At 45.1% G+C, this 27,849-nt stretch overlaps 1 long non-coding RNA gene across 1 annotated transcript in view; it reads right to left on the bottom strand.

The window, feature by feature from the left end:
• The window catches only part of LOC133388438 (uncharacterized), a 47,627-nt gene extending 25,121 nt beyond the window's left edge, over positions 1-22,506 (bottom strand). The window contains exon 1 of the long non-coding RNA XR_009763807.1: positions 22,407-22,506. This is a non-coding gene — a long non-coding RNA (uncharacterized LOC133388438). The remainder of the gene's footprint in view (positions 1-22,406) is intronic.
• Between the last annotated feature and the right edge of the window lie 5,343 nt (positions 22,507-27,849).

Here is a 27,849-nt window from a genome sequence, read left to right as displayed (position 1 = left end):
AATAAAGTAATGACAATGTTTGAGATAAATAAGATTTGCATCATTTTTTCTTGGGATGAAAAGCTAATTTGCATTGGTTGAATGCTTTAGGAACTGTACAACTCTCTCTTGGATGTGTGATGCAAAATGCTGATACAATGTAATATTAAAGGTTGATACAATGTAATATTAAAGGTTGATACAATGTAATATTAAAGGTTGATACAATGTAATATTAAAGGTTGATACAATGTAACACTAATGGCTGATACAATCAGAGATGGCGATGCAATCATAGGTGCTGATACAATCATAAGTGTTGCAACAAGGATACAGCCCTTGAACAAATATGCAGTGATAATTACTTACCTTAAGCAATCTCCATGCCCGAAATGGAACAGATAAGCCCTCATCCGAAAGAAAAACAAATAAACGTGTATCACACAACCCTTTAAAAGCATGTCATGTAAAGAGAAACGTCAGAGTTGGCCCGTGCTGCTGCTCTCCGTTTGCAAACGTGCAATAAATCTATTGGCATATTTCTATCCTCGTCTCGTCTCCAAGTTTATTGACTCGAACTTGGGGAGCACGAACCTAGCCCCTCGTTGGGCGTAACAATTGGCGAGCCAGCCAGGAGCCGCTTAGCGACCCCTCGCTCCCCCTTGGGGGAATCCGCAGAGAGTCGGGAAGAGCGCTCCGGACCAGATTTGTCCGCCCCAAGACCGCAAGGATTCGGAAGGAGGAGAGAGGGTATCGCAACAGTGGCTCCGTGAAAGAGACGACAGAAGGGTGGGGAGGCCGGTGTCCACCCGGGTGAGTATAATCCTTCCTGGCTTGTGTGAAAGAACGAGTGCAACTGGAGTGGATGAGACGGGACTTGTCCCGAAGCGAGTGTGGAGCTGCAGTACCGCGTTTCCTTACTCCCGCGAGGGAATAGGCCGGGAACCCAGCGAAGCGTGTGGCTTTAACCCCTATCCGTGTCCAAGGAAGCGGGCCCTACCATCTGCATAGACGAGGAACCCTGTGCAGGGATGGGGAAGGGGGCTTCAAAGGAGAGTGGAAGAGGCAGTGGGGAAAAGCCGGGGGAAAAGCACGCTGGGAAAGACACCCCTCTCCAGTGCGCGCTCAGTGTCTTTCCGACCATCCAGGAACATACCACTTACCCCCTCGAACAAGGGAAACTGTTTTTTTATTGTCAGAAGTTGTGGCCTTCCCTGAATGTGGGATGGTCCCCCCAGGGGACGTTCGAATTAGCCAGAATTGAGACAGTACTTAGAGTATTGCGGGATCAGCACCAATGGGACTCCATCCAATATGCCCTGATGTGGAGGGAGCTGGATAATAACCCCCCAGAATGTGCGCTGGCCATGGCCTTGTCACAATGCGGAATAAGCCCCCGGAAGCAAAACATGCCGGTCCTGCAGAGTGAGGACGAATTTGATTGTCCCCCGCCTTATAGAGGAAGGGCAGAAGGAGAAAAGGAAACTTCTCCCCCCTCCTCTTCTAGACCAGACCCGACCGCACCGTACTACCCCTCCCTAGGGGCATATCGGTCCCCGATTGAAGATGACCCGATAGACCCCCCAGAACATACCTGAGCGAAACACCATGGGCTCAAAATGCCACGGGAAACCAAGGATCCCGGGGGAGCGGAGACACAGGGCGAGGGGATGACATTAAGGGAAAGGAGACCCCAAAGGATCCCAGAGTCCCAGTTCCAGGCACCCATGAGGGAGGTGCCAGGACCCACGGACCAAGGCCCCTCCTATGTATATGTGCCATTCACCACGTCCGATCTCTTTAATTGGCGCAATCAGATGCCCACCCTAAGAGAAGACTCAGAAAAAAATGGTTAATCTGTGGCAGACAATATTCGCAAGCCACAACCCCACCTGGGGAGATATCCAGACCCTGATGAATATCCTCCTGAGTACGGAGGAACGGACCCTGGTCCTATCCAAAGCGCAGAAACAGGCAGCCCAGGAATTCGCGGATGCAGGGACAAGGGGGGGTTCCGGTAGACGAGGCCCTCCCTACAGAAGAACCAAATTGGGATGCAAGGGGAGGGGCGCCACGCTCCTTACGGGACTACAGGAGACTCATTCTCCATGGCCTCCGCACGGCCATCCCCAAACCAGTAAACCTTGCCAGACTTTATGAAGTGAGACAGGGAAAACAGGAAGACCCAGCCACGTTCCTAAACCGCCTCCAAGACACAATGAGGAGATTTAGCGAACTAGACCCGGAGAAGGAAGAGAATCAGAGACTGTTAGCAACATTATTCATAGGCCAGAGTGCCGCCGATATTAGAAAGAAACTGCAGAAAGTGGACGGTGCCATGGCTATGGCGATGGGTCAGCTTGTAGAGATTGCATATAAGGTATATGTGAATAGGGATGAGAGAGAGAGAAAGGAAGAAGGGAAGTTGTTGAGAAAACAGTGTGCGATGATAGCCGCTGCTGTGGCCGCACCCCAGAAGGATCACCCCCGCCCACCCTCCCGACCTCGTCCCGGGGGCCCGCGGAGGTGCCTAGAAAAGGACCAGTGTGCCCGATGTTTGAAAAGGGGCCACTGGGCAAAAGATTGCGAGGCTCCAAAGAGGGAGAGGGAGGAAAACGAAGGGAACATCAACTACGCGGGGGAGGAATCTGAATGAAGGTGGTTGGGCAGAGAAGGTGGTCCCCAATGCCCGGAACCCCTGATCCCCATCAAGATAGGGGAGAAGGACGTGACGGCATTAGTAGACACCGGCACCACCTTCTCCATGATCCCAGGGGCGGACCCCCACCACCTGAGCCCCGAAACTAAGACTGTAATGGGCATCTCACGACAAAAACAGAGGCTTCACCTTTCCCGCATGATAAAAGTACAGGCAGGGACCCAACTAGTCAAGCATCGTTTTTTAATCTTGGAAACCTGCCCGCTCGCCATCCTGGGGAGGGACCTCCTAACGAAATTACAGGCCCAGATTAGCTTTAAGAATGGGACATTAAAAATCCAAATACCAAAGGAACAGGAGGCCAATTACCAGATGGCGATAATAGGAGGGGGAATCCCCACCCCAAAGAAAGAGGACCCCCAGCTTGATGACCTACCCATAAGCCAGGAAGTTTGGGCCAGAAAGGGGAACCCAGCGAGGGCAAGATATGCAGAACCAGTATGCGTCCGATTAAAGCCAAACATGAAGCCCACCCCTGTGAAACAGTTCCCACTAAAACCCGAGGTCCGGAGGGGACTGGGAATCCTGTTAACCCAATTCAAGAAAGACAGCTGGGTTAGGCTCACTACCAGCCCACATAACACCCCCATTTTCGGGGTACCCAAGGAGGGGAGGCCGGGCCAGTATAGACTGGTGCAAGACTTGAGAATTATCAATAATAAAGTACAGGAGGATCTGCCAGTGGTCCCTAATCCCCACACTATCCTTACGCAAGTCCCGGCGGGGTCCCGCTATTTCACAGTCTTGGACCTGAAAGACGCATTTTTCTCGATCCCCTTGCACCCGGACAGCCAGGAACTATTCGCGTTCCAATGGGAAGACCCGGACACAGGGAGGAACTGTCAGCTCACGTGGCAAGTTCTCCCACAAGGGTTCCTGGGGGCCCCCTCCGAATTCACGAAAGCCCTCCAAACGGACCTCCAGGGGTGGTATGAACAGAAGCCCCCCTCGGCGCTCCTAGTTTACGTGGACGATCTTCTCCTCTGCAGCCCGGATAGGCTCCAATGTGAGAGAGATTCAGTGCACCTACTTAATTACTTAGCAGAAAAGGGGTACCGGGTCTCAAGAGAAAAGGTCCAGTGGTGCCAGCCCCAAGTGACCTACCTTGGATACCTAGTATCCCAAGAGGGAAGGGTTTTGTCGACAGAAAGGAAAGAGGCCATCTGTAGGTTGCCTGCCCCTCACAACATAAGGACCCTGAGACAATTCTTAGGTCTGGTCGGCTTCTGCCGAGCTTGGATCCCCGGCTATGCAGAGATCGCGAGACCCCTGTACCAGATATTGGAGAAAGCCCAAATGGAGGAGGGGTGGAAATGGACAAAGGAATGCCAGGTCGCCTTCTCCCGACTAAAGGCATTGCTTCAACAAGCCCCCGCGCTGGCCCTCCCCGACCCTAAGAAACCATACCGCTTATACGTGTCAGAAAACAAAGGGATGGCAGCGGGAGTGTTGACCCAGAAATTCGGCCTCAAACCAGTCCCAGTAGGCTACTACTCCACAAGATTAGACCCAGTAGCACAAGGTTGGCCGGCCGGCCTGAAGACGGTGGCGGCAGCATCAGTGCTGCTCAAAAAGGCTGACAAAATCATGATGGGGGGGGATGTGGAGATAACAGGACCACACGATCTAGTAAAAATACTGGGGTCAGAAGCGTCCAAAATCCTTAACCCAAGCAGACTCACCCAATACGAGCAGCAACTCCTGGGAAGGCAGGGAGTGAAATTAAGGACTTGTAACACCCTGAATCCCGCCACCCTGCTCCCAGAACCAGGGAACCTCACGCATGATTGCGAAGCTGCCCTGCAGATACAAACTAAACCCAGACTAGATCTGACGGACAATCCCCTTTCCCAAGCCAGGGAAATATACATAGATGGTAGCAGCAGGGTGGTGGATGGGAAAAGACGCACAGGGTACGCGATAGTGGAAGATGGCCAGTGCGTGAGAAAGGGCCGGCTCCCAGACCATTATTCAGCACAACAAGCGGAAATAACCGCCCTCATAATAACCCTGAAATTGACAAAGGGAGAACGGGTGAATATATATACCGACTCCCGATATGCATTTAACGCGGTACACGCTTTCGCCACCATATGGAGAGAGAGGGGATACACGGGGAGCAACGGAAAGCCAATAGAGAATTTAGACCTGATTAAAGAATTACTGCAAGCGGTAGAGCTCCCCGCGGAGGTATCTATCATGCACATCTTAGCTCATGGAAGGGAAAGCTCCCCTGAGCATAGGAAGGGAAACGCGGCGGCAGACTCATGTGCCAAAGAAGCAGCAATAGGGAGCGAACGGGAGGAGCTCCCCCTCCAAGCGGTCGTGACCGTGCCCCTAACAGAGTATAAACCTCAGTATTCACCCGCCGAAATAAATCAGCTCCTGGAACAAAAGGGAGTTTGGCTGGCATCAGGTTGGTTCCAGCTGCCCACGGGGCAGATCGCAGTCCCCCGGCCCCTTTTACGGCATATCATAATGAAGGCACACGCACAGACACACATGGGAGGAAGGGCACTGGGGGATCTCCTCATCAGACAGGTGATTCCACCCGGACTCTATGTCGAGACCCAGCAACCAGCATCCCAATGCCCGACCTGCGCAGCAGTAAATCAGAAAGGTAACACTCCGCCACAACGGATGGGAGGACGGCCCTGGGCATATTACCCCTTTCAGAGACTACAAATAGACTTTGCCGAGCTTCCAAGAACCCAGACTTTTAAATATCTCTTGGTAATTGTGGATCAACTGACCGGATGGGTTGAAGCCTACCCTACCCGAAAAGCAATGGCACACGTGGTAGCCAAGACACTGCTAAAAGACATAATCCCCTGATTCTACCTGCCTGAGGTTATCGAATCTGATCAAGGCTCACATTTTATATCAAAAGTGGTGCATCAGCTACAGGAGCCACTAGGATTTAAATGGCAGTTGCACACTCCATGGAGACCGCAATCCTCCGGGCAGATCGAGAGGTGTAACAAATTGATTAAAGCCCTGCTAACCAAACTTTGCATAGAGACAAAACTGAACTGGGTGCAAGCGCTACCCCTGGCACTAACCATACTCCGAAATACCCCACGGGGAAAGACTAAATTGACCCCTTTTGAGGTCTTGTATGGGAGACCTCCCGTTGTGACAACGCCACAGACAGGATCCCTTGAGCCTACCAAAGTGGTAGGAGATATCATTGTAAAAGAATATGTTGTTGCCTTGCAGTCTGTTCTCTCCCCTATCCACAGGCACGTACGAGAATACCAAAGGCTGCCCCTGGACGCCGCGATCCATCCGTTCAAGCCAGGGGACTGGATCTGGATAAAGACTTGGAAGAAGGAGGCGTTGCAGCCCACCTGGGGGCCGCCAGTCCAGATTGCGATCGTTACTGAGGCCGCGGTCAAGGTCTTCGGCCAAGCCAAGTGGACCCACGTCAGCAGGGTAAAAAGAGCGACAGCACCTACTCACGAGGAGCCAGGTACGGGAATAGCCAAGGATTACCCAACAGCAGGGGCAGGTGGGACGGAAGAGCCTGAAGACAAGTGGCTGTCAGAGACAGTCCCCGGTCTCGGCCTGAAGCTGAAACTGACCCGCGTGGAATAGCCCATAAAAGTGGCAGGCACAGGACAATATGCTCCCCTCACGAACAAAAACGTGCCTGTGGTTTTCCCTCCTACTCCTCTCCGGCTCCTGGAGCCAAAGCGCGTGGCCTAAGGACCAGATACCAGGGGGAGAGAACCAAGTGCTCGACGTATTTAGGAACATTTCTAAAGAATTTAATCTAAGTGTTGGGTCTGCATACCAACGGGTAGGGCTCATGTCCCTCTAAGACCGCTCCCCTTGACTTCTCTGGAAATGGCCGTGGATTACCCCGCGAACCATACTTGGGACAGAAACGTGTCACTCACGGTCATTCCAGGAAGGGGCAATTGGTGTTGGAAACGGGCATCGGAGGGGAATGACGCAATTCCGGTAGGACATAGCCAGTGTAACTACACCCTTTCCTGGGAGCCCGACTCGGTGACTACCTTAATGATTAATTGTACTAATAGATGGAATGGCACCCACCTCCGGTATTCCAGCAAAAACGCGACGGGGTGGTGTGAACATGGGGAAAAGCTGTGTACACAAGAGAAATTAGGCACGGGTCACTGCAATGCTTACTTTTATTCGGCTTGGGAAGCATGTATCTGCAGAACGCATAACATAGCAACTGGGATCCTACGGGATAACTCCACCTCCCTTAAATGGAGGCGGGAAGATGGGAGTAGCTGGTATGCCAAAGAATCATGGGTCCTCCAGAACAGTTGGTATAGCCAAAGTGACGGATGCCTAAACAAAACATCTAACTCTTCCTTTATCCAATGCAGCTATAACATTGCCGATCCAAAATCCTTTAATGCCCCCTTCCTCAGCGGATGGTACCACATCCAAACAGGGGCCCGATCGGAACCCAATGGCTCCAAACCCACAGAGGGACAAAATGGGAAAACTCTCCCATGGAGAGGTAAGAAAGCCCTCCAGCACCATTATTTCATATGCGGTAGTCAGGCGTATACCGCACTACCGCCGGGATGGGTAGGCAGCTGTTACTTGGGATACATAATACCAGCCTTTCAGAAATTTGACACAGGGGCCCCGATACTCACCCCCCAGTACCAGAAATCCCGCGGCGCCCTACACGCAGGGAACCAGAAATGGGGGCAGAAATACTGGACCCCTCAGGATTTAATCGACTATTACGAGCCCCTCACCTGGAGCACTATAGGAATTAGAGGCGCACGCTCCATGACCAATAGCATAATTTGCCTACAGGCAGTAGTGGAAATAGCTACAAATGCCACTAGCCAGGCGATCCTAGCCCTATCCAAAGAAGTCCAACAATTGAGGAGAGAAGAGATGAATAACAGGAGGGGGTTGGATATCATTTTCCTACATATAGGGGGGCTCTGCGCGGCCCTAAATGCAACCTCCGGTACTTGCTGCATGCAGATAGACGACAACAGTAATGTCATTCATCAATTAGTGGAAGAGGCAGAGAAGGTAGCACACGTACAGGTACAGGAATGGAAAGGTTTAAATTGGGAGTGGCTCACTGATTGGTTACCCAATTGGGCATGGTTGAGACAGTTATTTATCATAGGATGCATCTTTTTGCTTATTCTAATCACCATGCCATGCATGATCTCATGTGTAATGAAGATATTCTCCCGAATACTGACAAAACAACAACTCAGGTATGAGAGGATCCTGTACCAACGCATTATACAAAATGTCGAACCGTATGAAAGAGTGTAGAAGACCTCAGAAAGGACCAAAAGTCTTTCTGAGGCTTCTGAGAGGGGATTGTGATGCAAAATGCTGATACAATGTAATATTAAAGGTTGATACAATGTAATATTAAAGGTTGATACAATGTAATATTAAAGGTTGATACAATGTAACACTAATGGCTGATACAATCAGAGATGGCGATGCAATCATAGGTGCTGATACAATCATAAGTGTTGCAACAAGGATACAGCCCTTGAACAAATATGCAGTGATAATTACTTACCTTAAGCAATCTCCATGCCCGAAATGGAACAGATAAGCCCTCATCCGAAAGAAAAACAAATAAACGTGTATCACACAACCCTTTAAAAGCCTGTCATGTAAAGAGAAACGTCAGAGTTGGCCCGTGCTGCTGCTCTCCGTTTGCAAACGTGCAATAAATCTATTGGCATATTTTCTATCCTCGTCTCGTCTCCAAGTTTATTGACTCGAACTTGGGGAGCACGAACCTAGCCCCTCGTTGGGCGTAACAGATGTTAACTATCTCTTAGAACCATTTGTAGTATTAACAGCATGCTATTTATCAATGGCAATGGCAAGTGAGATACATAAGCAGGACCACACAATTAATTTTACCCAAGTATCATGATCCCAGGCAATATATTGGCTGTATTCCTCCTTTTTGTCAAGCATTATACTGTTGTGAACAGACATGGTTAGATATACCAGCGCTACTACTACTCTTTTTCTGTTATGCCCATTTATGCTCAAGCCACCAGATGCAACTCTTTCAAAATGATTGGAAGTTTAAAATGCCTCTCTACTAACATGTTTTGTAAGCATATCACCTGCTTTGAACTTAGTTGTGGCTTTCTATGCAGTTCAAAGCACAGCAGGAGCAAAAGAAATGCCTAATCTTAACAAAGTGACAGTCCATAGGCAATGGTAACTGCAGACCAGGGCAGTAACAGATAGCAATGGCTAGGGTGGAAATGAATGTGAGGAAAGACAACAAGCAGCTAAGCTGCTTTCTGATAAGCTTTTTCTCCACAAAACAGGCACATTACTCAAGGAGATAACCTGGAGCAGAGGGTCAAAAATGACTGAAGCCAGAGCTACTACTGATTTTATGAATGGGGGTACACTTAGCTGACTCCTAAGCCAAACCACATGCAAATATAGGCTTCTCCTTTTTGTCCACTGACAATGAACTTATTGCCCTGTATCCTATCATCACTTATAGTCCATTTTCCCCCAGGAAAGACAAGAATCAGCTCCACAGCATTTCTCATGACAAGTTTGACCTACAAAGTGCCACAGGTCTTGAAGAGATATAATTCTCTTTCTGGTGCAATTTCATCTAGTGATTTCATTTCATTTACTGTATAATAACATGAATGCCCCCATCAATGCTTGCATGAAAGGGCACAATATGTTATTCAAGTGCTAACAAATAACTATTCTGAGTCTGTAAAAACTCAAAATAAATAGAATGATGAAACTGAGATTATCATACTTTGGACACATCATGAGAAGACATGATTCACTAGAAAAGACAATAATGCTGGGAAAAACAGAAGGGAGTAGAAAAAGAGGAAAGCCAAACAAGAGATGGATTGATTCCATAAAGGAAGCCATAGACCTGAACTTACAAGATCTGAACAGGGTGGTTCATGACAGATGCTACTGGAGGTAACTGATTCAAAGGGTTGCCATAAGTCGTAATCGACTTGAAGGCACATAACAACAACAACAACAAAATAAATAACACATCATTCCATGCATGGGGGGGAAGCACTATGTCAATGAAAAGAAAAGGTGTTTTCATGGGTGACATGACACTTGAATCCCTCCCCTTCAATTTGGTTTTGATTTATTAAAAAAAACTGCAACAGCTTGATGGCCACTTCCCTTATGTCCCATCACACTATCTCTAAGATAGATTGGGATCACCTCTCGAAGTATCTATGTGCCAGGTTCAGACAGTAAAGAAGAGGCATTCTTCATGGCTGCTCCATATGTAAGACCTCTCTGTCCTTTGAGACTTGCTATCCAAGCTACAGTATTAAAAAAATACCTCACCATTGGAAGACATTTGTTTGGGCTGGCTGTTAGGAAACAGGGTTTAAATGAGCTTCAGGATTGAGCAAGGATCAGAGCCATACTGAATCCATTAAAGGGTTTTTTAAAAATATACAGACTGTGCAACTCCTGTTATCTTAATCTGCAATAGGTTGCAGTGGACATGAATATAAAGATAATGTGGCAGGAACTCCTTTTATTTTGGTCAGAGTATTCTTGCAATATGAATCCCTTCACGTTCTTCACCACAATCTTGGGCAGCAGCTTTATGTTGCTGGTGTTTTGCACTTTTTCTGAGATGAAGGTCTAACAACACAAGTCCTGCATTATCTAAGCTATGGATATCTTTTCAACTTCCTGTGTTAGGTTAGGATAAGAGATGCTTGTCTTCAGAGCACCCCAGTTTCTCTGTAGATCATGGTCTCCAGGTTAGATGTGTATTTCTGTCTGAGTTCTACTTTCTCCATTGGCATCCAACCCCATTGCCTGATCCAATTCATTGTCCCTCTTCAATTTAGTCACGACTTGAAATGGAAGGATACAATGTAGAGTCTTCCTCAAGCAGAAAATGGCTGCAAGTAGTTGGAGGCTGAAAAAGTGACAACTCTAATTATCTTAGAGCTGTATCTTGCAAAGCATCACATCAGATCAAGCATATTAATTATAGCTGCTCATTCTGTTGTCATATTCTTTAGGAGAATTATGGAGATAGACTCATTGTTGTTGTTACATGCCTTCAAGTCGATTACGACTATGGCAACCCTATGAATTGGCATCTGTTATAAACCACCCTGTTCAGATCTTGTAAGTTCAGGTCTGTGGTTTCCTTTATGGAATCAATCCATCTCTTGTTTGGCCTTTCTCTTTTTCTACTCCCTTCTGTTTTCCCCAGCGTTATTGTCTTTTCTGTGAATCATGTCTTCTCATTATGTGTCCAAAGTATAACCTCAGTTTCATCATTTTAACTTCTAGTGATAGTTCTGGTTTAATTTGTCTTTTTCCAATTATTTGTCTTTTTCGCAGTCCATGGTATCTGCAAAGCTCTCCTCCAACACCACATTTCAAATGAGTTGATTTTTCTCTTATCCATTTTTTTCACTGTCCAACTTTCACATCCATATGTAGAGATCAGGAATACCATGGTCTGAATGTTCAGTGTTCAGTGATAAATCTTTGGATTTGAGGACCTTTTCTAGTTCTCTCATAGCTTCCTCCCCAGTTCTAGCCTTCTTCTGATTACTTGACTATTGTCTCCATTTTGGTTAATGACTGTGCCAAGGTATTGATAATCCTTAACAAGTTCAATGTCCTCGATGTCAACTTTAAAGTTACATAAATCTTCTGTTGTCATTACTTTAGTTTTCTTGATGTTCAGCTGTAGTCCTGCTTTTGTGCGTTCCTCTTCAACTTTCAACAGCATTAATTTCAAAGCATTACTGGTTTCTACTAGTAGTATGGTATCATCTGCATATCTTAAATTATTGATATTCCTCCAGTTTTCACACCTCCTTCATCTTGGTCCAGTCCTGCTTTCCGTATGATATGTTCTGCATATAAGGCTAAGATAGACTGAAACTACTATATAAATAGATATATACTATATAGATAGATAGACTAAAACTACCTAAGCTATGATATCACAGATGCTTTGCCACATAGGATGTGGTTAGCCTTAACAAAAATTCTTTACCTGAATGTCAAAATGGCTGAAGCTTATAAAATCCTAAGCAGCTGTTTATTGTAGGTGAGAAACTGACCAGAAAATGATGAAGTACCTCCTCCCACCTTCCTCTGCTCCTAATTGCAGCATCCAGCAGCTGTTTTTCATTAAAAGTGGGCAGGGAATTATTTGGAACTCCATGTAATGTGCAGTGTAGCTTTCAATAAGTTCTATAGTTCTCTGTTTATTTTCTATACCCTTGTTTGTATATCCATAGGGATCAATTCCCAAACAAATAAATTTTGAAAAAGTTGTCCTGATTTTGCCTGGAAATTCAAGGGTACATTCCCCATTCCCAGCAGTCTTCTTTGCTACAGGGATCCAGATCTCTTCTGCAAGGCGATGGAAGAAAAGATAAGGACCCTGTTCTGACCCAGAGGAGGGGAACCTAGTAATTCTTAGCTATATCCTGTACCACTGCTGTGTCTTCAGTTTTTCCTAATGGCCCAGAACTCACAATAGGTGGATCGGTGGCTGTGTAGTCCTAATGTAAAGTTCCTTTCATACTTGGGTGCTAAATTCCTTGCTTGTATATTTACCCAGTCATGGCCAAACCTGAGTTCAAGACTGGAGGGGGATAATTCTTGATTAGCAGCTCATTCTGTGACAAGAGCCGGCAGTGAAAACAGTTTCAAACATGTGGTCTAGGAAGGTAAAGAGAAAGCTAGTAGCAAAGAGAACAGTCCTTCCTTCCCTGCCCCCACCACAGTCTTGCCAGTATATATCCTTCCTTTCCCCTGCATGTATCAGGGGACCAACTTAGATATTATTCATTAAAACCCTCAGCCAAATCCACAGCCTTCATCCATTTGCCATGACTAATATCAGGCGTTTGAACGTTTTTATTAAACTCTGCCGTTTCCTCTCCTTTTTAAAGTTTAATAATAAATTGGATGTCACATTATAGCTGCATTTATTAAAACCCACCAGAGCTCGCTCACTCAGTATGCTGCAGCCTTGTGAATTATTGAAGCCCCCCTCAGCCCCCACCCACCCATGAGGCCTCTTTGCTTCAACTGCAAAGGTGTTTTCCCCTTTCCCCATTTTATTTGCCAGACAGAATAAGTGCCAGCAAGAGACAGAGATAAAGTGGGTTATTCTTTTAACTGAAATTAGAAAGTAAGCATTCAAGAACAGGATGAAAATGTCACTACAGCTACAGAGCAGGACCTCTAGTTAAACTTTATAGCAAATGATTAAGTAAAATATTTGAAACCAAGTGCAAGAGGAAGATGCCAAATATTCTATGATACTATGATTAAATAGTGATTAAGAGTGCTTATTGGTTGAGCCACTTTCCATGGATGATCCTTTGGATGTTTGGTTGCAACCATTAGCTGGAGATGGGAGAGTGGCCAAATCCTACACTTCCTTCCCTACCCTATGCATGTTTAGCTTTAGCTCCCATGAACTAAAATATCCTCATATATATAATACAAAACCTTTTTTGTTTGATTTTCCATGAAATAGCATGAAATCCAAGGAGCCCTGGAAGGCAGAGCATCTGACAATATTCTATATGCTTCCTATGAAGTGCATTTTTAGCAAGCCCTTGGGGAATGGAAATCATATAGCGTAAGACAACAAGGGGGAGGGGGTGACAGGAACATGGCTGATCCAAGGAGGAAGTGTAAACACCAGGGCCAGGACAGAGGTTTCCTATAAAGAAATATGCTAGATGGAACAATACACTTCTAATGGCCAATTGATACAGGAGACCTGTATATATACAGGTGTATGCCTGTATACAGGGTATAGTTTATGAGTTCATCCTGCACGAATTCACCCCAGCCAGGCAGAGACAGAAAGATTCTTCTGTAAAATCATAGTATTGTAAGTGTTGAAGACATAGGTGGCAGGCATTTAAATGAGGAATACAGGCCCATATAAGGAAACTGTATGCAAGTACTAGAGGAAGTGCAGGTATGCACTAATTCTAGGGTCAAGTCTGACAATGTATTTCCATATTCATATCAGTTACTTGAAAGGCCAGGGTGACAGAATGGGCCTAGGTGGAGGGGAAAGCAAGTAAAAAACCATTCTTCTTTGGACTACATGGATTTCCATCACAAAATGAGACCATTTTCTTCTGGTAAAAAATACAGATGTTTCATGACACACCTCTGTCCAGGAGAGTGAAACACCTCACCTATCCATTTAGAATGGTTTTCAGCTTCAAGCAACACAAAAAGGAGATCTCAATGTGACTGAAGAATTTGCCAGTAGATGGCACTATTTAGTGGCCAATCATTGAACAACAGGGAGGAGGAGGAGGAGAAATACAAGAATTTTGTTGTGTGTAGACTACAGTAGAGTGAATCCAATATGCTTTTCAAAATCACCACTGGCGATTTTGAGAGCAAGAGAGAGAAAAGTTTCAGTCCTTGTTCTTGAAACTTAAAACAGTGATCCTTCTTTCTCAACAGTCAGAAATCTGAAGAGAGATGAATCACAACATCCTGTAGTTTAACAGGCTGGGCACCTATTCCCTGTCTCTCCTCTCCTGTTGCCCCAACTTGCTATCTCTACTATATCTATTGTCCTCCACAGCTGAGCACGTGTCTTACATGAAGAAGGTCTCAGGTTAAATATCCAGAATTTTCATTTGAAATGTTCTTAAACAGCAGGGCAGAGAAGGGTCCTAGAAAGTTATAGACCAGGTCCTAGGGAGGGATCTTGTATCAGTTACAGAGCATATGCTTTACATGCAGAAGATCCCAGGTTCAAGCCTTGGCATCTTCAATTGAAGGCTCAAATAGGAACAGATCAACAAACAACTAAGGGGTAAAAACTGTCAGAGACCACGGAGAGCTAGTGAGTCAGGGCAGAGGTACTGGTTTATGTGGATCTGACCTAGCATAAGTTAGTTTCCAAAATTCATAAGAGCAGACTGCGCTAGAAAGGCAATTATGTAGCTTAATGATACAACACATGCTTTGCATGCTAAAGTCCCAGGTTCAATCCCTATCATCTCCAGGCATAGGAAAGTTCCCTGTTTGAAACCCTGGATAGCCCTTACCAATCACTGAAGGCAATACTGAACTTGATGGGACCAATGGTCTGACTTTGTATAAGGCAACTTCCTATATTGACAAAGGATCTGATTCCATATATTCTCTTTGTATGTTTATATTCCCATGAACCATTATTTCTTTACCTTCATACCACTTTGTCAAGAAAACAAATTCTATGCAACTGCTACATTCTGCATCCAGAATAAAATATAGAATTACCTAATTTATTACAGCTGCTTTCTCAATTTGTCTTACCTAGCCTTCTTTTTGGGAGAGGGGAGATTGTTTGGGCCTCTGTAAATGGAATTTCAACACAAAGAAGTTGTTAGTTTGGTTGGTGGCACTCTCCCTCAATTAAGGAATTAAGAAGATGAAAGAAGAAGACAGAGATCAGGACCATGTTCAGTTTTACAGAGTATATCCTGGGGCTATACCACAAATGTAAACTAATATGGAACCTTGGGAACTTGAGATGCGCAAGGTGAGATAGGGCTACTTTTGAACTGGCTTCTGTAGCTGTCCTTTCAATAGCAATTTGATCTGCAGCAATTAATAAGTTAAAATGCATATTCTTTTATTAATTTAAAATATTTTAATGCCTCCTTTAAAGGTAAAAAACCCTCCCAACATGGTGTACAGTTAAAATATACAATGCAACTACACCAATAAAATCATTAAGAAACTGTATTAATGAACCACAAATGTCCAGTCCCCCTCAAATGCTAAAATACAGTATGTAACTACTACAACAAAAACATCAGCAGAACACAGTTCAAGAAAAAGCAGTCAAAAACTAGTGGGTCTTTAGGGATTTCCTAAACACTAGAAGTGATTGAGCCTGCTGGAGTGCAGCTGGCAAAGCATTCCAAAGATACAGGGCCACTTCAGAAATGGCCCTTTACCTTGTCCCCACTAACAGGTTTGCTATAGAGGACCTCTCCTGCCAATCTCAAACTTTGGGCAGGCTGGTATTAAAACCAGCACTTTAAATTGGCCTCAGAAACACACTGGTAACCAGAACAACTAGTACAATGCCAGTTATCCAACCATCTGGTATCCGCCAGCACTTGGATGGCTGCACCCAGGGAGCCATTTAGTTGTGCAGTGAAAGGTTTCACTTGATGATTTCTGCATATCAAATATCTGCTAAAGGTACAAAAAAAGGCCAATTGGGTTGGGCTTTCTTCTGGCTGTTTGGAAGTTAGAGATTTCTAGCCCCTAAAAATTATTAATAACTTCATGAACTTCATGTTGAGGTTTAGACTCACAATGGCTTTCCCCCTCTGCAAGGGTGGGGGACCTATTAAGATGGTCCACCCCCAGAGGCTGCTGGATCCTGATGATTTTCAAAAAGCCCTGGGGAGTTTTCCGGCTGATAAGGCTGGTGCTCACGTCGACACCCTGGTCGATCTGTGGAATGCAGAGATGACCCGGGCAGCTGACGTGATCGCACCTGTGCGCCCTCTCCTCTGTAGAGCTCATACAGCTCCATGATATACTCCAGAGCTGAGGGCGATGAAACAATGTAGGAGACAGCTTGAGTGCAGATGGAGACGGACTCCTGACGAATGCAACTTTGCACTGGTGAGTGCTTATAATAAGACGTACTTTGGGGCGGTGCGGGCAGCAAAGAAACAACATATCACTGCCTCTATTCAAACCTCTATCTCCCGTCCGGCGGAGCTGTTTCATACTGTCAGAGGGCTTTTACATTCTGGCCCTAAGGACATGATGGAATCTTCTAAAGCTCGATGTGACAAATTTGCAAAGCACTTCCAAAATAAAATCTCTTGCATTCGTCAGGACTTAGACTCCAAAGTTATAGCAGTGGAATCAACTGAGGTCTCCGGAGCACAGTCTGGTCATATTTTGTTGGATGAGTTTCAATTGGTACAGCTTGAGGACGTTGACAAGGTGCTTGGACAGGTACGTGCAACCACTTCTGTGTTAGATCTTTGCCCCTCTTGGCTAATAAAAGCTAGCAGGGATGGCACTGCCGGCTGGGCCAGGGAAGTGATCAATGCCTCACTAGGTGAGGGAGTGGTCCCGCACTGCCTTAAGGCAGCGGTGGTGAGACTGCTTTTGAAGAAATCTTCCCTGGACCCAGATAATTTGAATAACTATAGGCCGGTAGCAAATGTGCCATTCCTGGGCAAGGTTCTGGAGAGGGTGGTTGCATCCCAGCTCCAGGCACTCTTGGATGAGACCGATTATCTGGATCCATTTCAATCGGGTTTCAGGCCCGGTTTTGGTACGGAGACAGCCTTGGTCGCCCTGTATGATGACCTGTGTTGAGAGAAAGACAGAGGGAGTGTAACTCTGTTGATTCTCCTTGATCTCTCAGCGGCTTTTGATACCATTGACCATGGTATCCTTCTGGAGAGGCTTGCGGATCTGGGAGTTGGAGGTACTGCTTGGCAGTGGTTCCGCTCCTATCTGGCAGGTCGTCTCCAGAAAGTAGGGCTTGGGGAGCACTACTCGATACCCTGGGTGCTCCAATATGGAGTCCCGCAGGGATCAGTTCTGTCCCCCATGCTCTTTAACATCTATATGAAGCCACTGGGTACGGTCATCAGGAGTTTTGGAGTGCGTTCTCATCAGTATGGTGATGATACGCAGCTCTACTTCTCCTTTTCATCTTCTTCAGGTGAGGCTGTCAAGGTCCTAAACCGATGCTTGGCCGCGATAATGGACTGGATGAGAGCGAACAAATTGAAGCTCAATCCAGACAAGACTGAGATGCTGTTAGTAAATGGATCCCCTGACCAGTTGGATGTTCGACCTGTTCTGGATGAGGTTACACTCCCCCTGAAGGAGCAGGTGCGTAGCTTGGGAGTCCTTTTGGACCCGTCCTTGTCACTTGAGGCGCAGGTGGCCTCAGTGGCACGGAGTGCTTTTTACCAACTTAGGCTGGTGGCCCAGCTGCTCCCATATCTGGACAGGGAACATCTTGCTACAGTTGTCCATGCTCTGGTAACCTCGAGATTGGACTACTGCAACGCACTATACGTGGGGCTGCCCTTGAAGACGGTTCGGAAACTGCAGCTTGTGCAGAATGCAGCGGCCAGATTAATAACGGGGACCAAGCGGTCAGAACATGTGACACCAATTCTGGCCGGCTTGCACTGGCTGCCTATACGTTTCCGGGCCCAATTCAAGGTGCTGGCTTTGACCTATAAAGCCTTACACGGCACGGGCCCACAATACCTGGTGGAACGTCTCTCCCGATATGAACCTACCCATGCACTACGCTCAACATCGAAGGCCCTCCTCCAGGTGCCTACTCAGAAAGACCCCCGGAAGGCAACTACAAGAAAGAGGGCCTTCTCGGTAGCGGCCCCCAAACTGTGGAACACCCTTCCTGACAAGGTACGCCTGGCGCCTACTTTACTATCCTTTCGGCGCCAGGTGAAAACCTTCCTCTTTGCCTAGGCATTTTAATATTTTTAATATTTTTAACATTTTAGTATTTCAGTATTTGTATTTAATGTTGTATTTGTTAGTTATACGTTTTATTTGTTTGTTTAATTGTTGATTTGAGAATTAGATGTTTTTTTAATATTGAAATGTAAAGATATATTTTTATTTGTTGTACACCACCCTGAGAGCTTTGCTATGGGCGGTATAAAAATTGAATTAAATAAATAAATAAATAAATAAAATGAACAACAGTTCTCAGGAATTACTGGTTTGAGGGTATTATAGTGTAGACCAGATGTTCTCAAATTGTGGTCCATGGACCACTTGTAGTTCTGAGCTCTATTTAGGTGGGCCACACAAAGACTGCAGAAAATCTGACAATATCTATTCTTGGCCCTACACTTGATTTATTTTTTCTTACAAATGTAGATCAAAGCTGTTTTGACCAGGGCCATATTTATCAGACAGACTAACAAGGCCTAGGGTCCATGATATTCATAATATTACACTGATTTTGATGAGCCCAGCACTGAAGAAAAAAAAAGATTCCCAACAAATGGTCTGTGAGTAGGGCATTGGGGACAGGGAAGTTTGTTAACTGCTGATATACACATTCCCTTACATTGACTCAGCTGAGAAGCCCTGTTTGAGCCGTGTTGAGAAGCCTTGGGCAGTATCACCTCCTTGTCCATCACCAGTCCATCTCCTGCATCCCAATATATACAGAGAACACAACTCCTCCCCTGAAGTATGGTCCATCATTAACATAAGAAGAGCCCGCTGGATCAGGCCAGTGGCCCATCTAGTCCAGCATCCTGTTCTCACAGTGGCCAACCAGGTGCGTGGGGGAAGCCCACAAGCAGGACCCAAGTGCAAGAACACTCTCCCCTCCTGAGGCTTCCGGCAACTGGTTTTCAGAAGCATGCTGCCTCTGACTAGGGTGGCAGAGCACAGCCATCACGGCTAGTAGCCATTGATAGCCCTGTCCTCCATGAATTTGTCTAATCTTCTTTTAAAGCCGTCCAAGCTGGTGGCCATTACTGCGTCTTGTGGGAGCAAATTCCATAGTTTAACTATGCGCTGAGTAAAGAAGTACTTCCTTTTGTCTGTCCTGAATCTTCCAACATTCAGCTTCTTTGAATGTCCACGAGTTCTAGTATTATGAGAGAGGGAGAAGAACTTTTCTCTATCCACTTTCTCAATGCCATGCATAATTTTATACACTTCTATCGTGTCTCCTCTGACCTGCCTTTTCTCTAAACTAAAAAGCCCCAAATGCTGCAACCTTTCCTCGTAAGGGAGTCGCTCCATCCCCTTGATCATTGTGGTTGCCCTCTTCTGAACCTTTTCCAACTCTATAATATCCTTTTTGAGATGAGGCGACCAGAACTGTACACAGTATTCCAAATGCGGCCGCACCATAGATTTATACAACGGCATTATGATATTGGCTGTTTTATTTTCAATACCTTTCCTAATTATCGCTAGCATGGAATGTGCCTTTTTCACAGCTGCTGCACACTGGGTCGACATTTTCATCGTGCTGTCCACTACAACCCTGAGGTCTCTCTCCTGGTCAGTCACCGCCAGTTCAGACCCCATGATCGTATATGTGAAATTAAGATTTTTTGCTCCAGTATGCATAACTTTAAAATTGTTTATATTGAATTGCATTTGCCATTTTTCCGCCCATTCACTCAGTTTGGAGAGGTCTTTTTGGACCTCTTCGCAATCCCTTTTTGTTTTAACAACCCTGAACAATTTGGTATCGTCAGCAAACTTGGCCACTTCACTGCTCACTCCTAATTCTAGGTCATTAATGCACAAGTTGAAGAGTACAGGTCCCAATACTGATCCTTGAGGGACTCCACTTTCTACAGCCCTCCACTGGGAGAACTGTCCATTTATTCCTACTCTCTAGTTTCTGCTTCTTAACCAATGCCCTATCCACAAGAGGACCTCTCCTCTTATTCCATGACTGCTAAGCTTCCTCAGAAGTCTTTGGTGAGGTACCTTGTCAAAAGCTTTTTGAAAGTCAATGTAGGCAACACTGAGCTAGGTGAAGCAATGGCATGACGTGGGATAAGGCAGATTCCCGGCTCCCTGTTGGCCACGCTGCTGCTGGGGCTGATGGAGTTGGAGTCCAACACCCCCTGGAGGGCCACAGCGCCCCACCCTTAACTGACACCCAGCCAGACCTTTGGCCCACTGAGCCAGTTTTGGCTGGCTGCAGTCCCCAAGGCTTTTCTCCATAGGGCCGGCCTATGGGGCACTGAACCGAGGACCTTCCGCTCTGCTGCTGAGTGCTGAGAAGCTCCTGGAAGAAAAGACCCAGCTCAGCCTTGTCTGGAAGCCCCGTGTTTAAGCCCAGGTTGAAAGCTGCGCTTCCTCCACAGTGGAGGGACAGATGCTCTGCACATACCCCGTAGTCCCTTGCAACTTGCCCATTTTACATAGTGAAGGAGGCAATATAATCAAGTACATACCATGAGCAAATCATCTTTATAGGTAAAATATAGTGTCTCTATCTATTCATTATTTTGGCAATAGGACCACTGAGATACTAGAAAATGGAACAACGGAAGGGGAAATACAATGCCCTGGGGTACTTTATTTGGCAAGTAAAACTAACCAATGGTATATATGTATTTTTTGCAGAGTTTGCAGCAGATAGGAGCATGCTATATGACCTCTGATCCCTATCTGTAGAGGGTCAGACAACAGCCCTATGAGGTCACACATTAAATGATGCATTTTTCACAGCACCATGGTTTTTGGGCCTGTGGTTTCTTTTTTCTCTTTTCTCTTGGGCACAAGCTTCCCAAACATGACATGACCGATGTTTTGATCAGCCAGCTAAAGACATTTCAATGAGAATCCCTAACCTTGCCTATGTATCCTCACCTGGACCACTTGAAAAGCAGTTTCCACTTTCTGCCATGAGTTTCATGAGAGAGTAGGAATGGGAAGTTATAAAGCCCGGTAGTCACACTTGATCCCATTTCATCTCTCTAACCCAAAAACAGAACCCTGATCCTAGAAGTATTTTTGTACTTTACAAGACAAGAAGCAAATGTGACAAATGTTTATAAGTGAATGCATCTAATCTGGGTTAATTGGCTGTTTTGCTTTGTAGATCCTCTCCAGAAAGGCCCTTCTGACCTGAAGGAAACCAGGAGCTTTTCCTTGGCTTCTGTTAATGGAGTAATACACTCACTGCTTTCTCCTTCCTCAGTCTATGCTCCTGTCTTGACACTGAAACTATGGCCTGTCATAGGATAAAATGGCTGCTTTTCCCCAAAGGCTGATCCATATGTATGGAGTCATAAATCTATGTTTTTTGCTATGAGGTGGAGATCCCTGACTCCCTAGCCTATATTTCTTTTTTGGCAAACTGCTGTGTGGCTGGATAAGTGATGAAACCCAGACCAAAGAGATGTGATATATGCTCCCCATTTGTAAAGGATGCTAGGATTAAACTGCTCCAGAAGGTTCCATGCTGTACACATACTAAATGATGCCTTTTTTAAGTGGCTAGTCCAAAGCCTGCACAGCATCATGGGTTTAGAGTCTCTGCACGTTCATTTTTCTCTTTTTTTTTCTCCCCCCCTTCCCCACTTCTGTTGCCGTTGTTGAGTTAAATACTAGAAATGAGGAAAATACATTAAAGGCTTTGTTTAGCTTGAACAATGGTTCTTAAACATTATTACCATAGTGAGCCTCCCTAGGGCATGATTAAAAACTTTTGCAAGCTTCTCCAAGTGTAACTAAGACAAAACAGACAGTTTTTATGGCAGTGCTTGTTTTGGTCCACTGCCCAGAGGAAAACTGATTTATATGAAGGAGAGCGAGCAGTGCCCTCACTGGTTCATGGCAGGCTCTCGGGTGCCTGGTGGAGGAACCGTAGCAAAGAGGAATATTTGTAAGCAGTAAATGGCTTTCCTAATGGCCCCCAATGCCAACACAAGGGAAGGACACAGCTATGATAATACACTGGTAAGGAGATAACAAGAGGAAGAATGAAGTAGCACTAAGGCTCACACACACACACACACACACACACACACACACACACACACACACACACACACCAGAAAGGCTTCTGTGCCTTTAAAATCTGCACAACAAGAATAAATTCAACAGATTTTTTTTCCCAATCAAGGAGATGCAACATTGTAAAATGCTTCTCCAGTTCCATTTCTACCTGTAACGCCGGAGTCTTGCTCGTGTGTTTTTTAAATGGTGTTGTGACCCTGGCTGAAACTGTTGGTAACCAAACAGAAGCAGTATGGTAGGTACTGGGAAGCCCAGACACAGCAGGGTTAATTGAAGCTTCCAGTAGGAGCGCCAAACCAGCATATTTTAAAGTAACACAACAAATAACTTTAATTAACTTCTGTGGCAGTGACAGATTCCAAACAATTAACCTTAGGCCTGGTACAGAAGAGGTTATTTTCTTCTTTTAATTTTTAAGTGGTGTTGAAACAAGGAAGATTTGTGACCCATGAGACTCTCCCTGCAGCAAAAGAACAGGCAGAGCAGACTTCAGCGTCCTGTATGAACTCCCCGGCTGATAGAATGTAACAGTGGTAACAGAAGGAAGGCACCTCTGGGAAAGAACCAAAATCAACTTTACAAGCTTCAGCCACTACTCAGGCTGGAAGGGGTCATGTGACATATTTTAGCTATTTGGGAAGCTTGTCAATGGCAGCTGAGTCAAGTCAGGCACCACCAGGGATATTTTTTTAAGTTCAGTTGAACTACGACTTGCACTTTGGCCAAGAGAGACATACCTTGTGATGATAAATGGATGGAGGAATCTGATGTAGTCATGTGTTGTTATGATGGAAAGCTCACATGTAGCTGGAAGTTAAAAACCCTTGAGAAGATGAATGCACTGAACAGCTTAATGTATGTTGATTCCAGTGCCCAAGTGGCATCATTTCTGTGGGCCAAGTACAAACTTGTAATACTTGCTGTCCTCCACCGTCTTTTTGTCTGTTTTTGTAAACTGACAAGAAAAAACTTGTCTGTTTTGAAAACAGGATCTTAGATTGGTGTCCTTTAGCTTCTGTTAGTTCACTTAAACTCCTTACATTTCTGACTGCCTGACTTGTATCAATACCCAGACATAGCAGTATGGCATGCATGCATATTAATTATAGACAAGTATAATTAATGAATGCATAGAGGGCAACTTGTGGAGATGACTTCTCTCTCTCTCTCTCTCTCTCTCTCTCTCTCTCTCTCTCTCTCTCTCTGTTCTAGAGGAAGGCCTGGGCCATCAGCTCACAGTTTGGAATGTTGCTTATTCTGTTCTAACTTTGTTTCCAAAGAGAAACTGTGGCGTAGTGGTTAGAGTGCTAGACTAGGACCAGGAAGGCCTGGGTTCAAATCCCCACAGAGCTGTGAAAGCTCACTGGGTGGCCTTGGGCCAGTCACCATCTTGCAGCCTGACCTACATCACAGAGTTGTTGTATGGATAAAAAGGGTGTGAACCATGTGTGCTCATCTAAGCTCCTTAGAGCAACCTTTCCCAACCAGTGTGCCTCCAGATGTTGTTGGACCACAATTCCCATCTTTCCTGACCACTGGCAATGCTTGCTGAGGCTGATGGGAGTTGTGGTCCAACAACATCTGGAGGCACACTGGTTGGGAAAGGCTGCCATAGAGAAAGATAAAAATGGAATTAATGAATTCTCATTGGCTCTAGCAGCTTTTACAAGATCTTACAAGATCCTGACACCCTCTACAGATACACAGATACAGGGAGTTTGTATAAACATCCTCAAGCATGATCTACAATTTAGCCTAATTTTTTTCTTCATAGTAATGGAATTGTAGCCTGGGATACCTCCCCCAGGAAAGTGTATCTGTTGCCCACCCCACCCATGGTTGGTCCCATTCAATGAATGTGAATCCTTTTTAAAAAGCATATTTATACATCTTCCCATTACAACTTCCAGCAGTGATCAGTTCCACAGGTCAGTTCCCTTTAAATATTAGACAGGCACCTTCTCTGTTATCTTTTCAGTGCCTACTGAAGACCTTTCTCTTTCAACAAGCCTTTTAAGTAAAACCCTTTTCCCAGTCTGCATCTGTGCTGGAATTGCTTTTTAATATGTTTTTAAAGTTTTTTTAAATATATGTTTTTAAAGCTTTTTTTTAAAAAAAGATTTTTTAATGATTTTTTGTTTTAATGTTTTTAGGAATGTCTTGTAATATACTTTAAAATCTGCTTTTATGATGTTTTAGAGTGTTTTTAGTGCTTTTGTTTGCTGCCTTGGGCTCCTACTGGGAGGAAGGGCGGACTGTAAATCTAATAAATAAATGAATATGGGAAGCGGAGGGGTGTCTTAGTTGTTAAAAACTGCTACGTAATTTTCATTTAGTGCTCCCATTCTAATACCTACTGATGGGTTTTTGCATGTCATCTCTTGGGGCCAATCCATTTATGTTTAAATGTGTATACATGCAATAAATGCATCTACCACATTACAGCCTGAAATAACCTGCATGGATCAGACAGAGCTTTGTTTATAAATGGGTACAGTACCTGTCAAAAGTGGGAGAAAGTTTAAATGCTTATCAAATGCTGCTCTCATTGCTTGGGATGATAAGTAACAGTTGTGTGAGTCAGCTGTTTAGATACCTGTTAGCTAAGTGTAGGTCATAAGTGAAAGCAAGCCCATCTGATGGTGGCATTCTGGCTACAACCCACTCTCCTCAGTCTGACCTTCTAGGTTAGAGGTGAAATCTATAAAGAAGAACCATGTATATTCTGCTATGGTACACTTTCAGCATCAATTTAGCATAAGTATTCCTCTCCTAGACCAATCTGAAAATCCCAGGGTGTCTTTAGTTCTATTGTTTAATCTGCTGCATCCAAGGCCAGCTTCAGGTTTGAAGGGGCCCTCGGCAAAGTGACGTCTGGTGGAGATCTCTCCTATGTTGCTGGGTCCTTGCAGGCCCTAACAATGGCAGCAGTGCTCTGATCAGAGTCAGGAGAGAGATGCCTTTTAAATTTCCCACAATGCCCCTGCTGTAGTGTTACTAGGGTATTGTGAGAAATTTAAATGGTGTCTCCCAGATTCAGTTGCCCAGTGCAAAAGGCCCAGATGAGGTATCAGCATCAGTGAGCCCTGCCAGGGTGCTGATGTTGAGCCTAGTATCAGCTATGACAGTGTCACACATACAAATCATCAACTGATTGCCACAAGAAGGATATTAATGGGCCACTTAACCATGCTGTCACACACACGAGGTGTATGATAAATGCACAGAGGAAAGAGTGCTCCCACTGACCCTGCCTCTACATATTCAATAGACTTTATAAACAGACTTTACCCATGTACAAACCATATACACATAGGCTTGTCTGTACAATTGGGATTGTGCTTTTTGAAAGGTCCTAGATTGAATACAAAGTGTCTACATGCATACAACCCGTATGCACATGGGATATGTTCACAAGGTCTATTAAATGTGTATAGAAGGGACAGCAGCAAATGATATCCTATCCCCCTCCATGCATTCATTGTAAACCCTATATCATATGAACAGGGGGAGCAGGGCTTATGTTCAGTGTAGACTGGCACATTGCTCACATGCACTCCATTTTGCACACAACAGCAGTGTCCATCAGATACAGGTTTAAGTCCCCCAACTTCACAACCTGTTCACAGAATGTATATGGTGTTCATGTGTCAGATGTTCTGAGGCCAATTTATAAACTGATTAATTGCTCCCAGATCTTCAAACAATCCATTTCCAAGAATCAAAAGAAGCCCATACGGATCCTATCAAGAGACTATTCTATTATTCTTTTGTTTGTTGAAAACCCTGGTTTGGCAACAGACTACCCATCAGTTCTTCTGAAAAGCCTATGATTTTATTCCTAGTGAAGGCACCCAGGAACCACAGATTTGTCTAAAGATCTAAGTTGTGAAAGTCAAAATAGAAGTATATGTATTCTCTGGAACTCCTTCATGATTTTTAATGAGACCTGAAAAGACCTTTGAAAACACATACAGTGGGAAAGTGGATTTGTTCACCAGCCCTTTAGAAAATATGTTTACCACCCTGCATCAGAATTGAAGCTTTCCATTTGGCTAGACAGCAAAGGACCTGAACAAGAACACTGTAACAAATGTATGTACTGCCTTCAAGTCAATTCCAACTTATGGCGACCCTATGAATAGGGTTTTCATGAGGCTGAGAGGCAGTGACTGGCCCAAGGTCACCCACCGAATTCATGGTTATGTGGGGATTCAAACCCTGGTTTCCCAGGTTGTAGTCCAACACCTTAACCACTACACCACACAATGTAACAACACAGGTCAGGACTGAGAGATGTTAGTGGCATTGTGTGAGAGAAAAGCCAACATTCTGAGACTCCAGAAGCACAGTGATGGCTTCATATCAGTGGGACAGTGGAATCTGCTCTGGGTTTTAATCCAAACTGTCAAGGAGCTGTCCAAGGTGCTGAAGAGCTCCTTAAAAGTTCAGTCTAAAACCTGGAGTGGATTCCATTGCTCCACTGACATGGAACGACCAGCCACCACTGCAGATGGCTCTGTATAAAAGGCTTGGGGGAAAGTGGTATATAGAAGCCAGGCCTCCAAGCTATAATGTGAGGCTCTTCCGTGTCTGCTTTATTTTCAGGCATGAAAACTGTGGTCCTTATTCAAATATTAATCTTGCGGCATTGCTGTACACTGGATCTGTGGTACTTTTTTCAACCCAAGAGCAACATTCCCTCATGGGGGCTACATACAATCGATGGGTGTGGCTAAAGTGGGTGTGGCCAGACAGACACCACTCTCCATCCAGGCTATCAAGAGGCATAATCACAGGACTCCTCCAGACTTTTATTTTATTGTGGGTGTACTCTGTAACATGTTCTTGACATCATAATAGTGCATTAGTGGTGGATTTATTCTGCTTTATTTGTTGTTCTGCAATGCTTCCCCAGTGCTACCACATTATTGTTAGGACAAACAACAACAACACTAGAATATTTGTGGCATGAAAAGTTGCAGTATTTTAGCAGGAACTGACAGGATATGCACTGACTGAAAATGAAGTGGTATGACCACCCCAAAACTTTTGGAGGAGTAAGCAGGATTGAAAGCATTTGGCCACCTCGATAGCATCATGAGCACAAATCATCATGAATGTGCAATAAACAAGACATCTCGATGGGCCCCACAGTTCAAGGACACATTCTAGCTTGATAAAATGGAGGACATCGAGCAAGACCAGTGAGGAGGAGGTCATGGGAAGGCATGGTCTGGGCAGAGTCCTGAGGTTTGGAGGCCTGGAGGGCTGCATTCAGACCCCAGCCCTGAGGTTCTCCACCCATGTGCACAGTTATACCCTGTCACCACTACCTTCAATAGGGAAGTGTTGGCTATAACACAGGGGGCTGCCAATTGACTGCAACACATGAGTGGTGGTTTCACTTTAAAATGGTCAGGGCTGATCAGGACAGATGAATCCAGCTCACATGGTACAGGCCACTGCAGCTGATCTGGAGGATGAAAGTGGAGTCAAGCTGAGGAAAGAGCCCAAAGTGTCATAGCACAAGTCAAGGCTCAGAAGATAACCTGGTGTCTAAAAGGGAACAAGGATATAAGCGTGGGTTA

The sequence above is a fragment of the Rhineura floridana genome, chromosome 7, assembly GCF_030035675.1.
Source record: "Rhineura floridana isolate rRhiFlo1 chromosome 7, rRhiFlo1.hap2, whole genome shotgun sequence".
Lineage (NCBI taxonomy): Eukaryota > Metazoa > Chordata > Lepidosauria > Squamata > Rhineuridae > Rhineura > Rhineura floridana.
The sequence above is the reverse complement of the archived record's forward strand: the minus strand, read 5'-3'. Positions and strand labels throughout refer to the sequence as shown.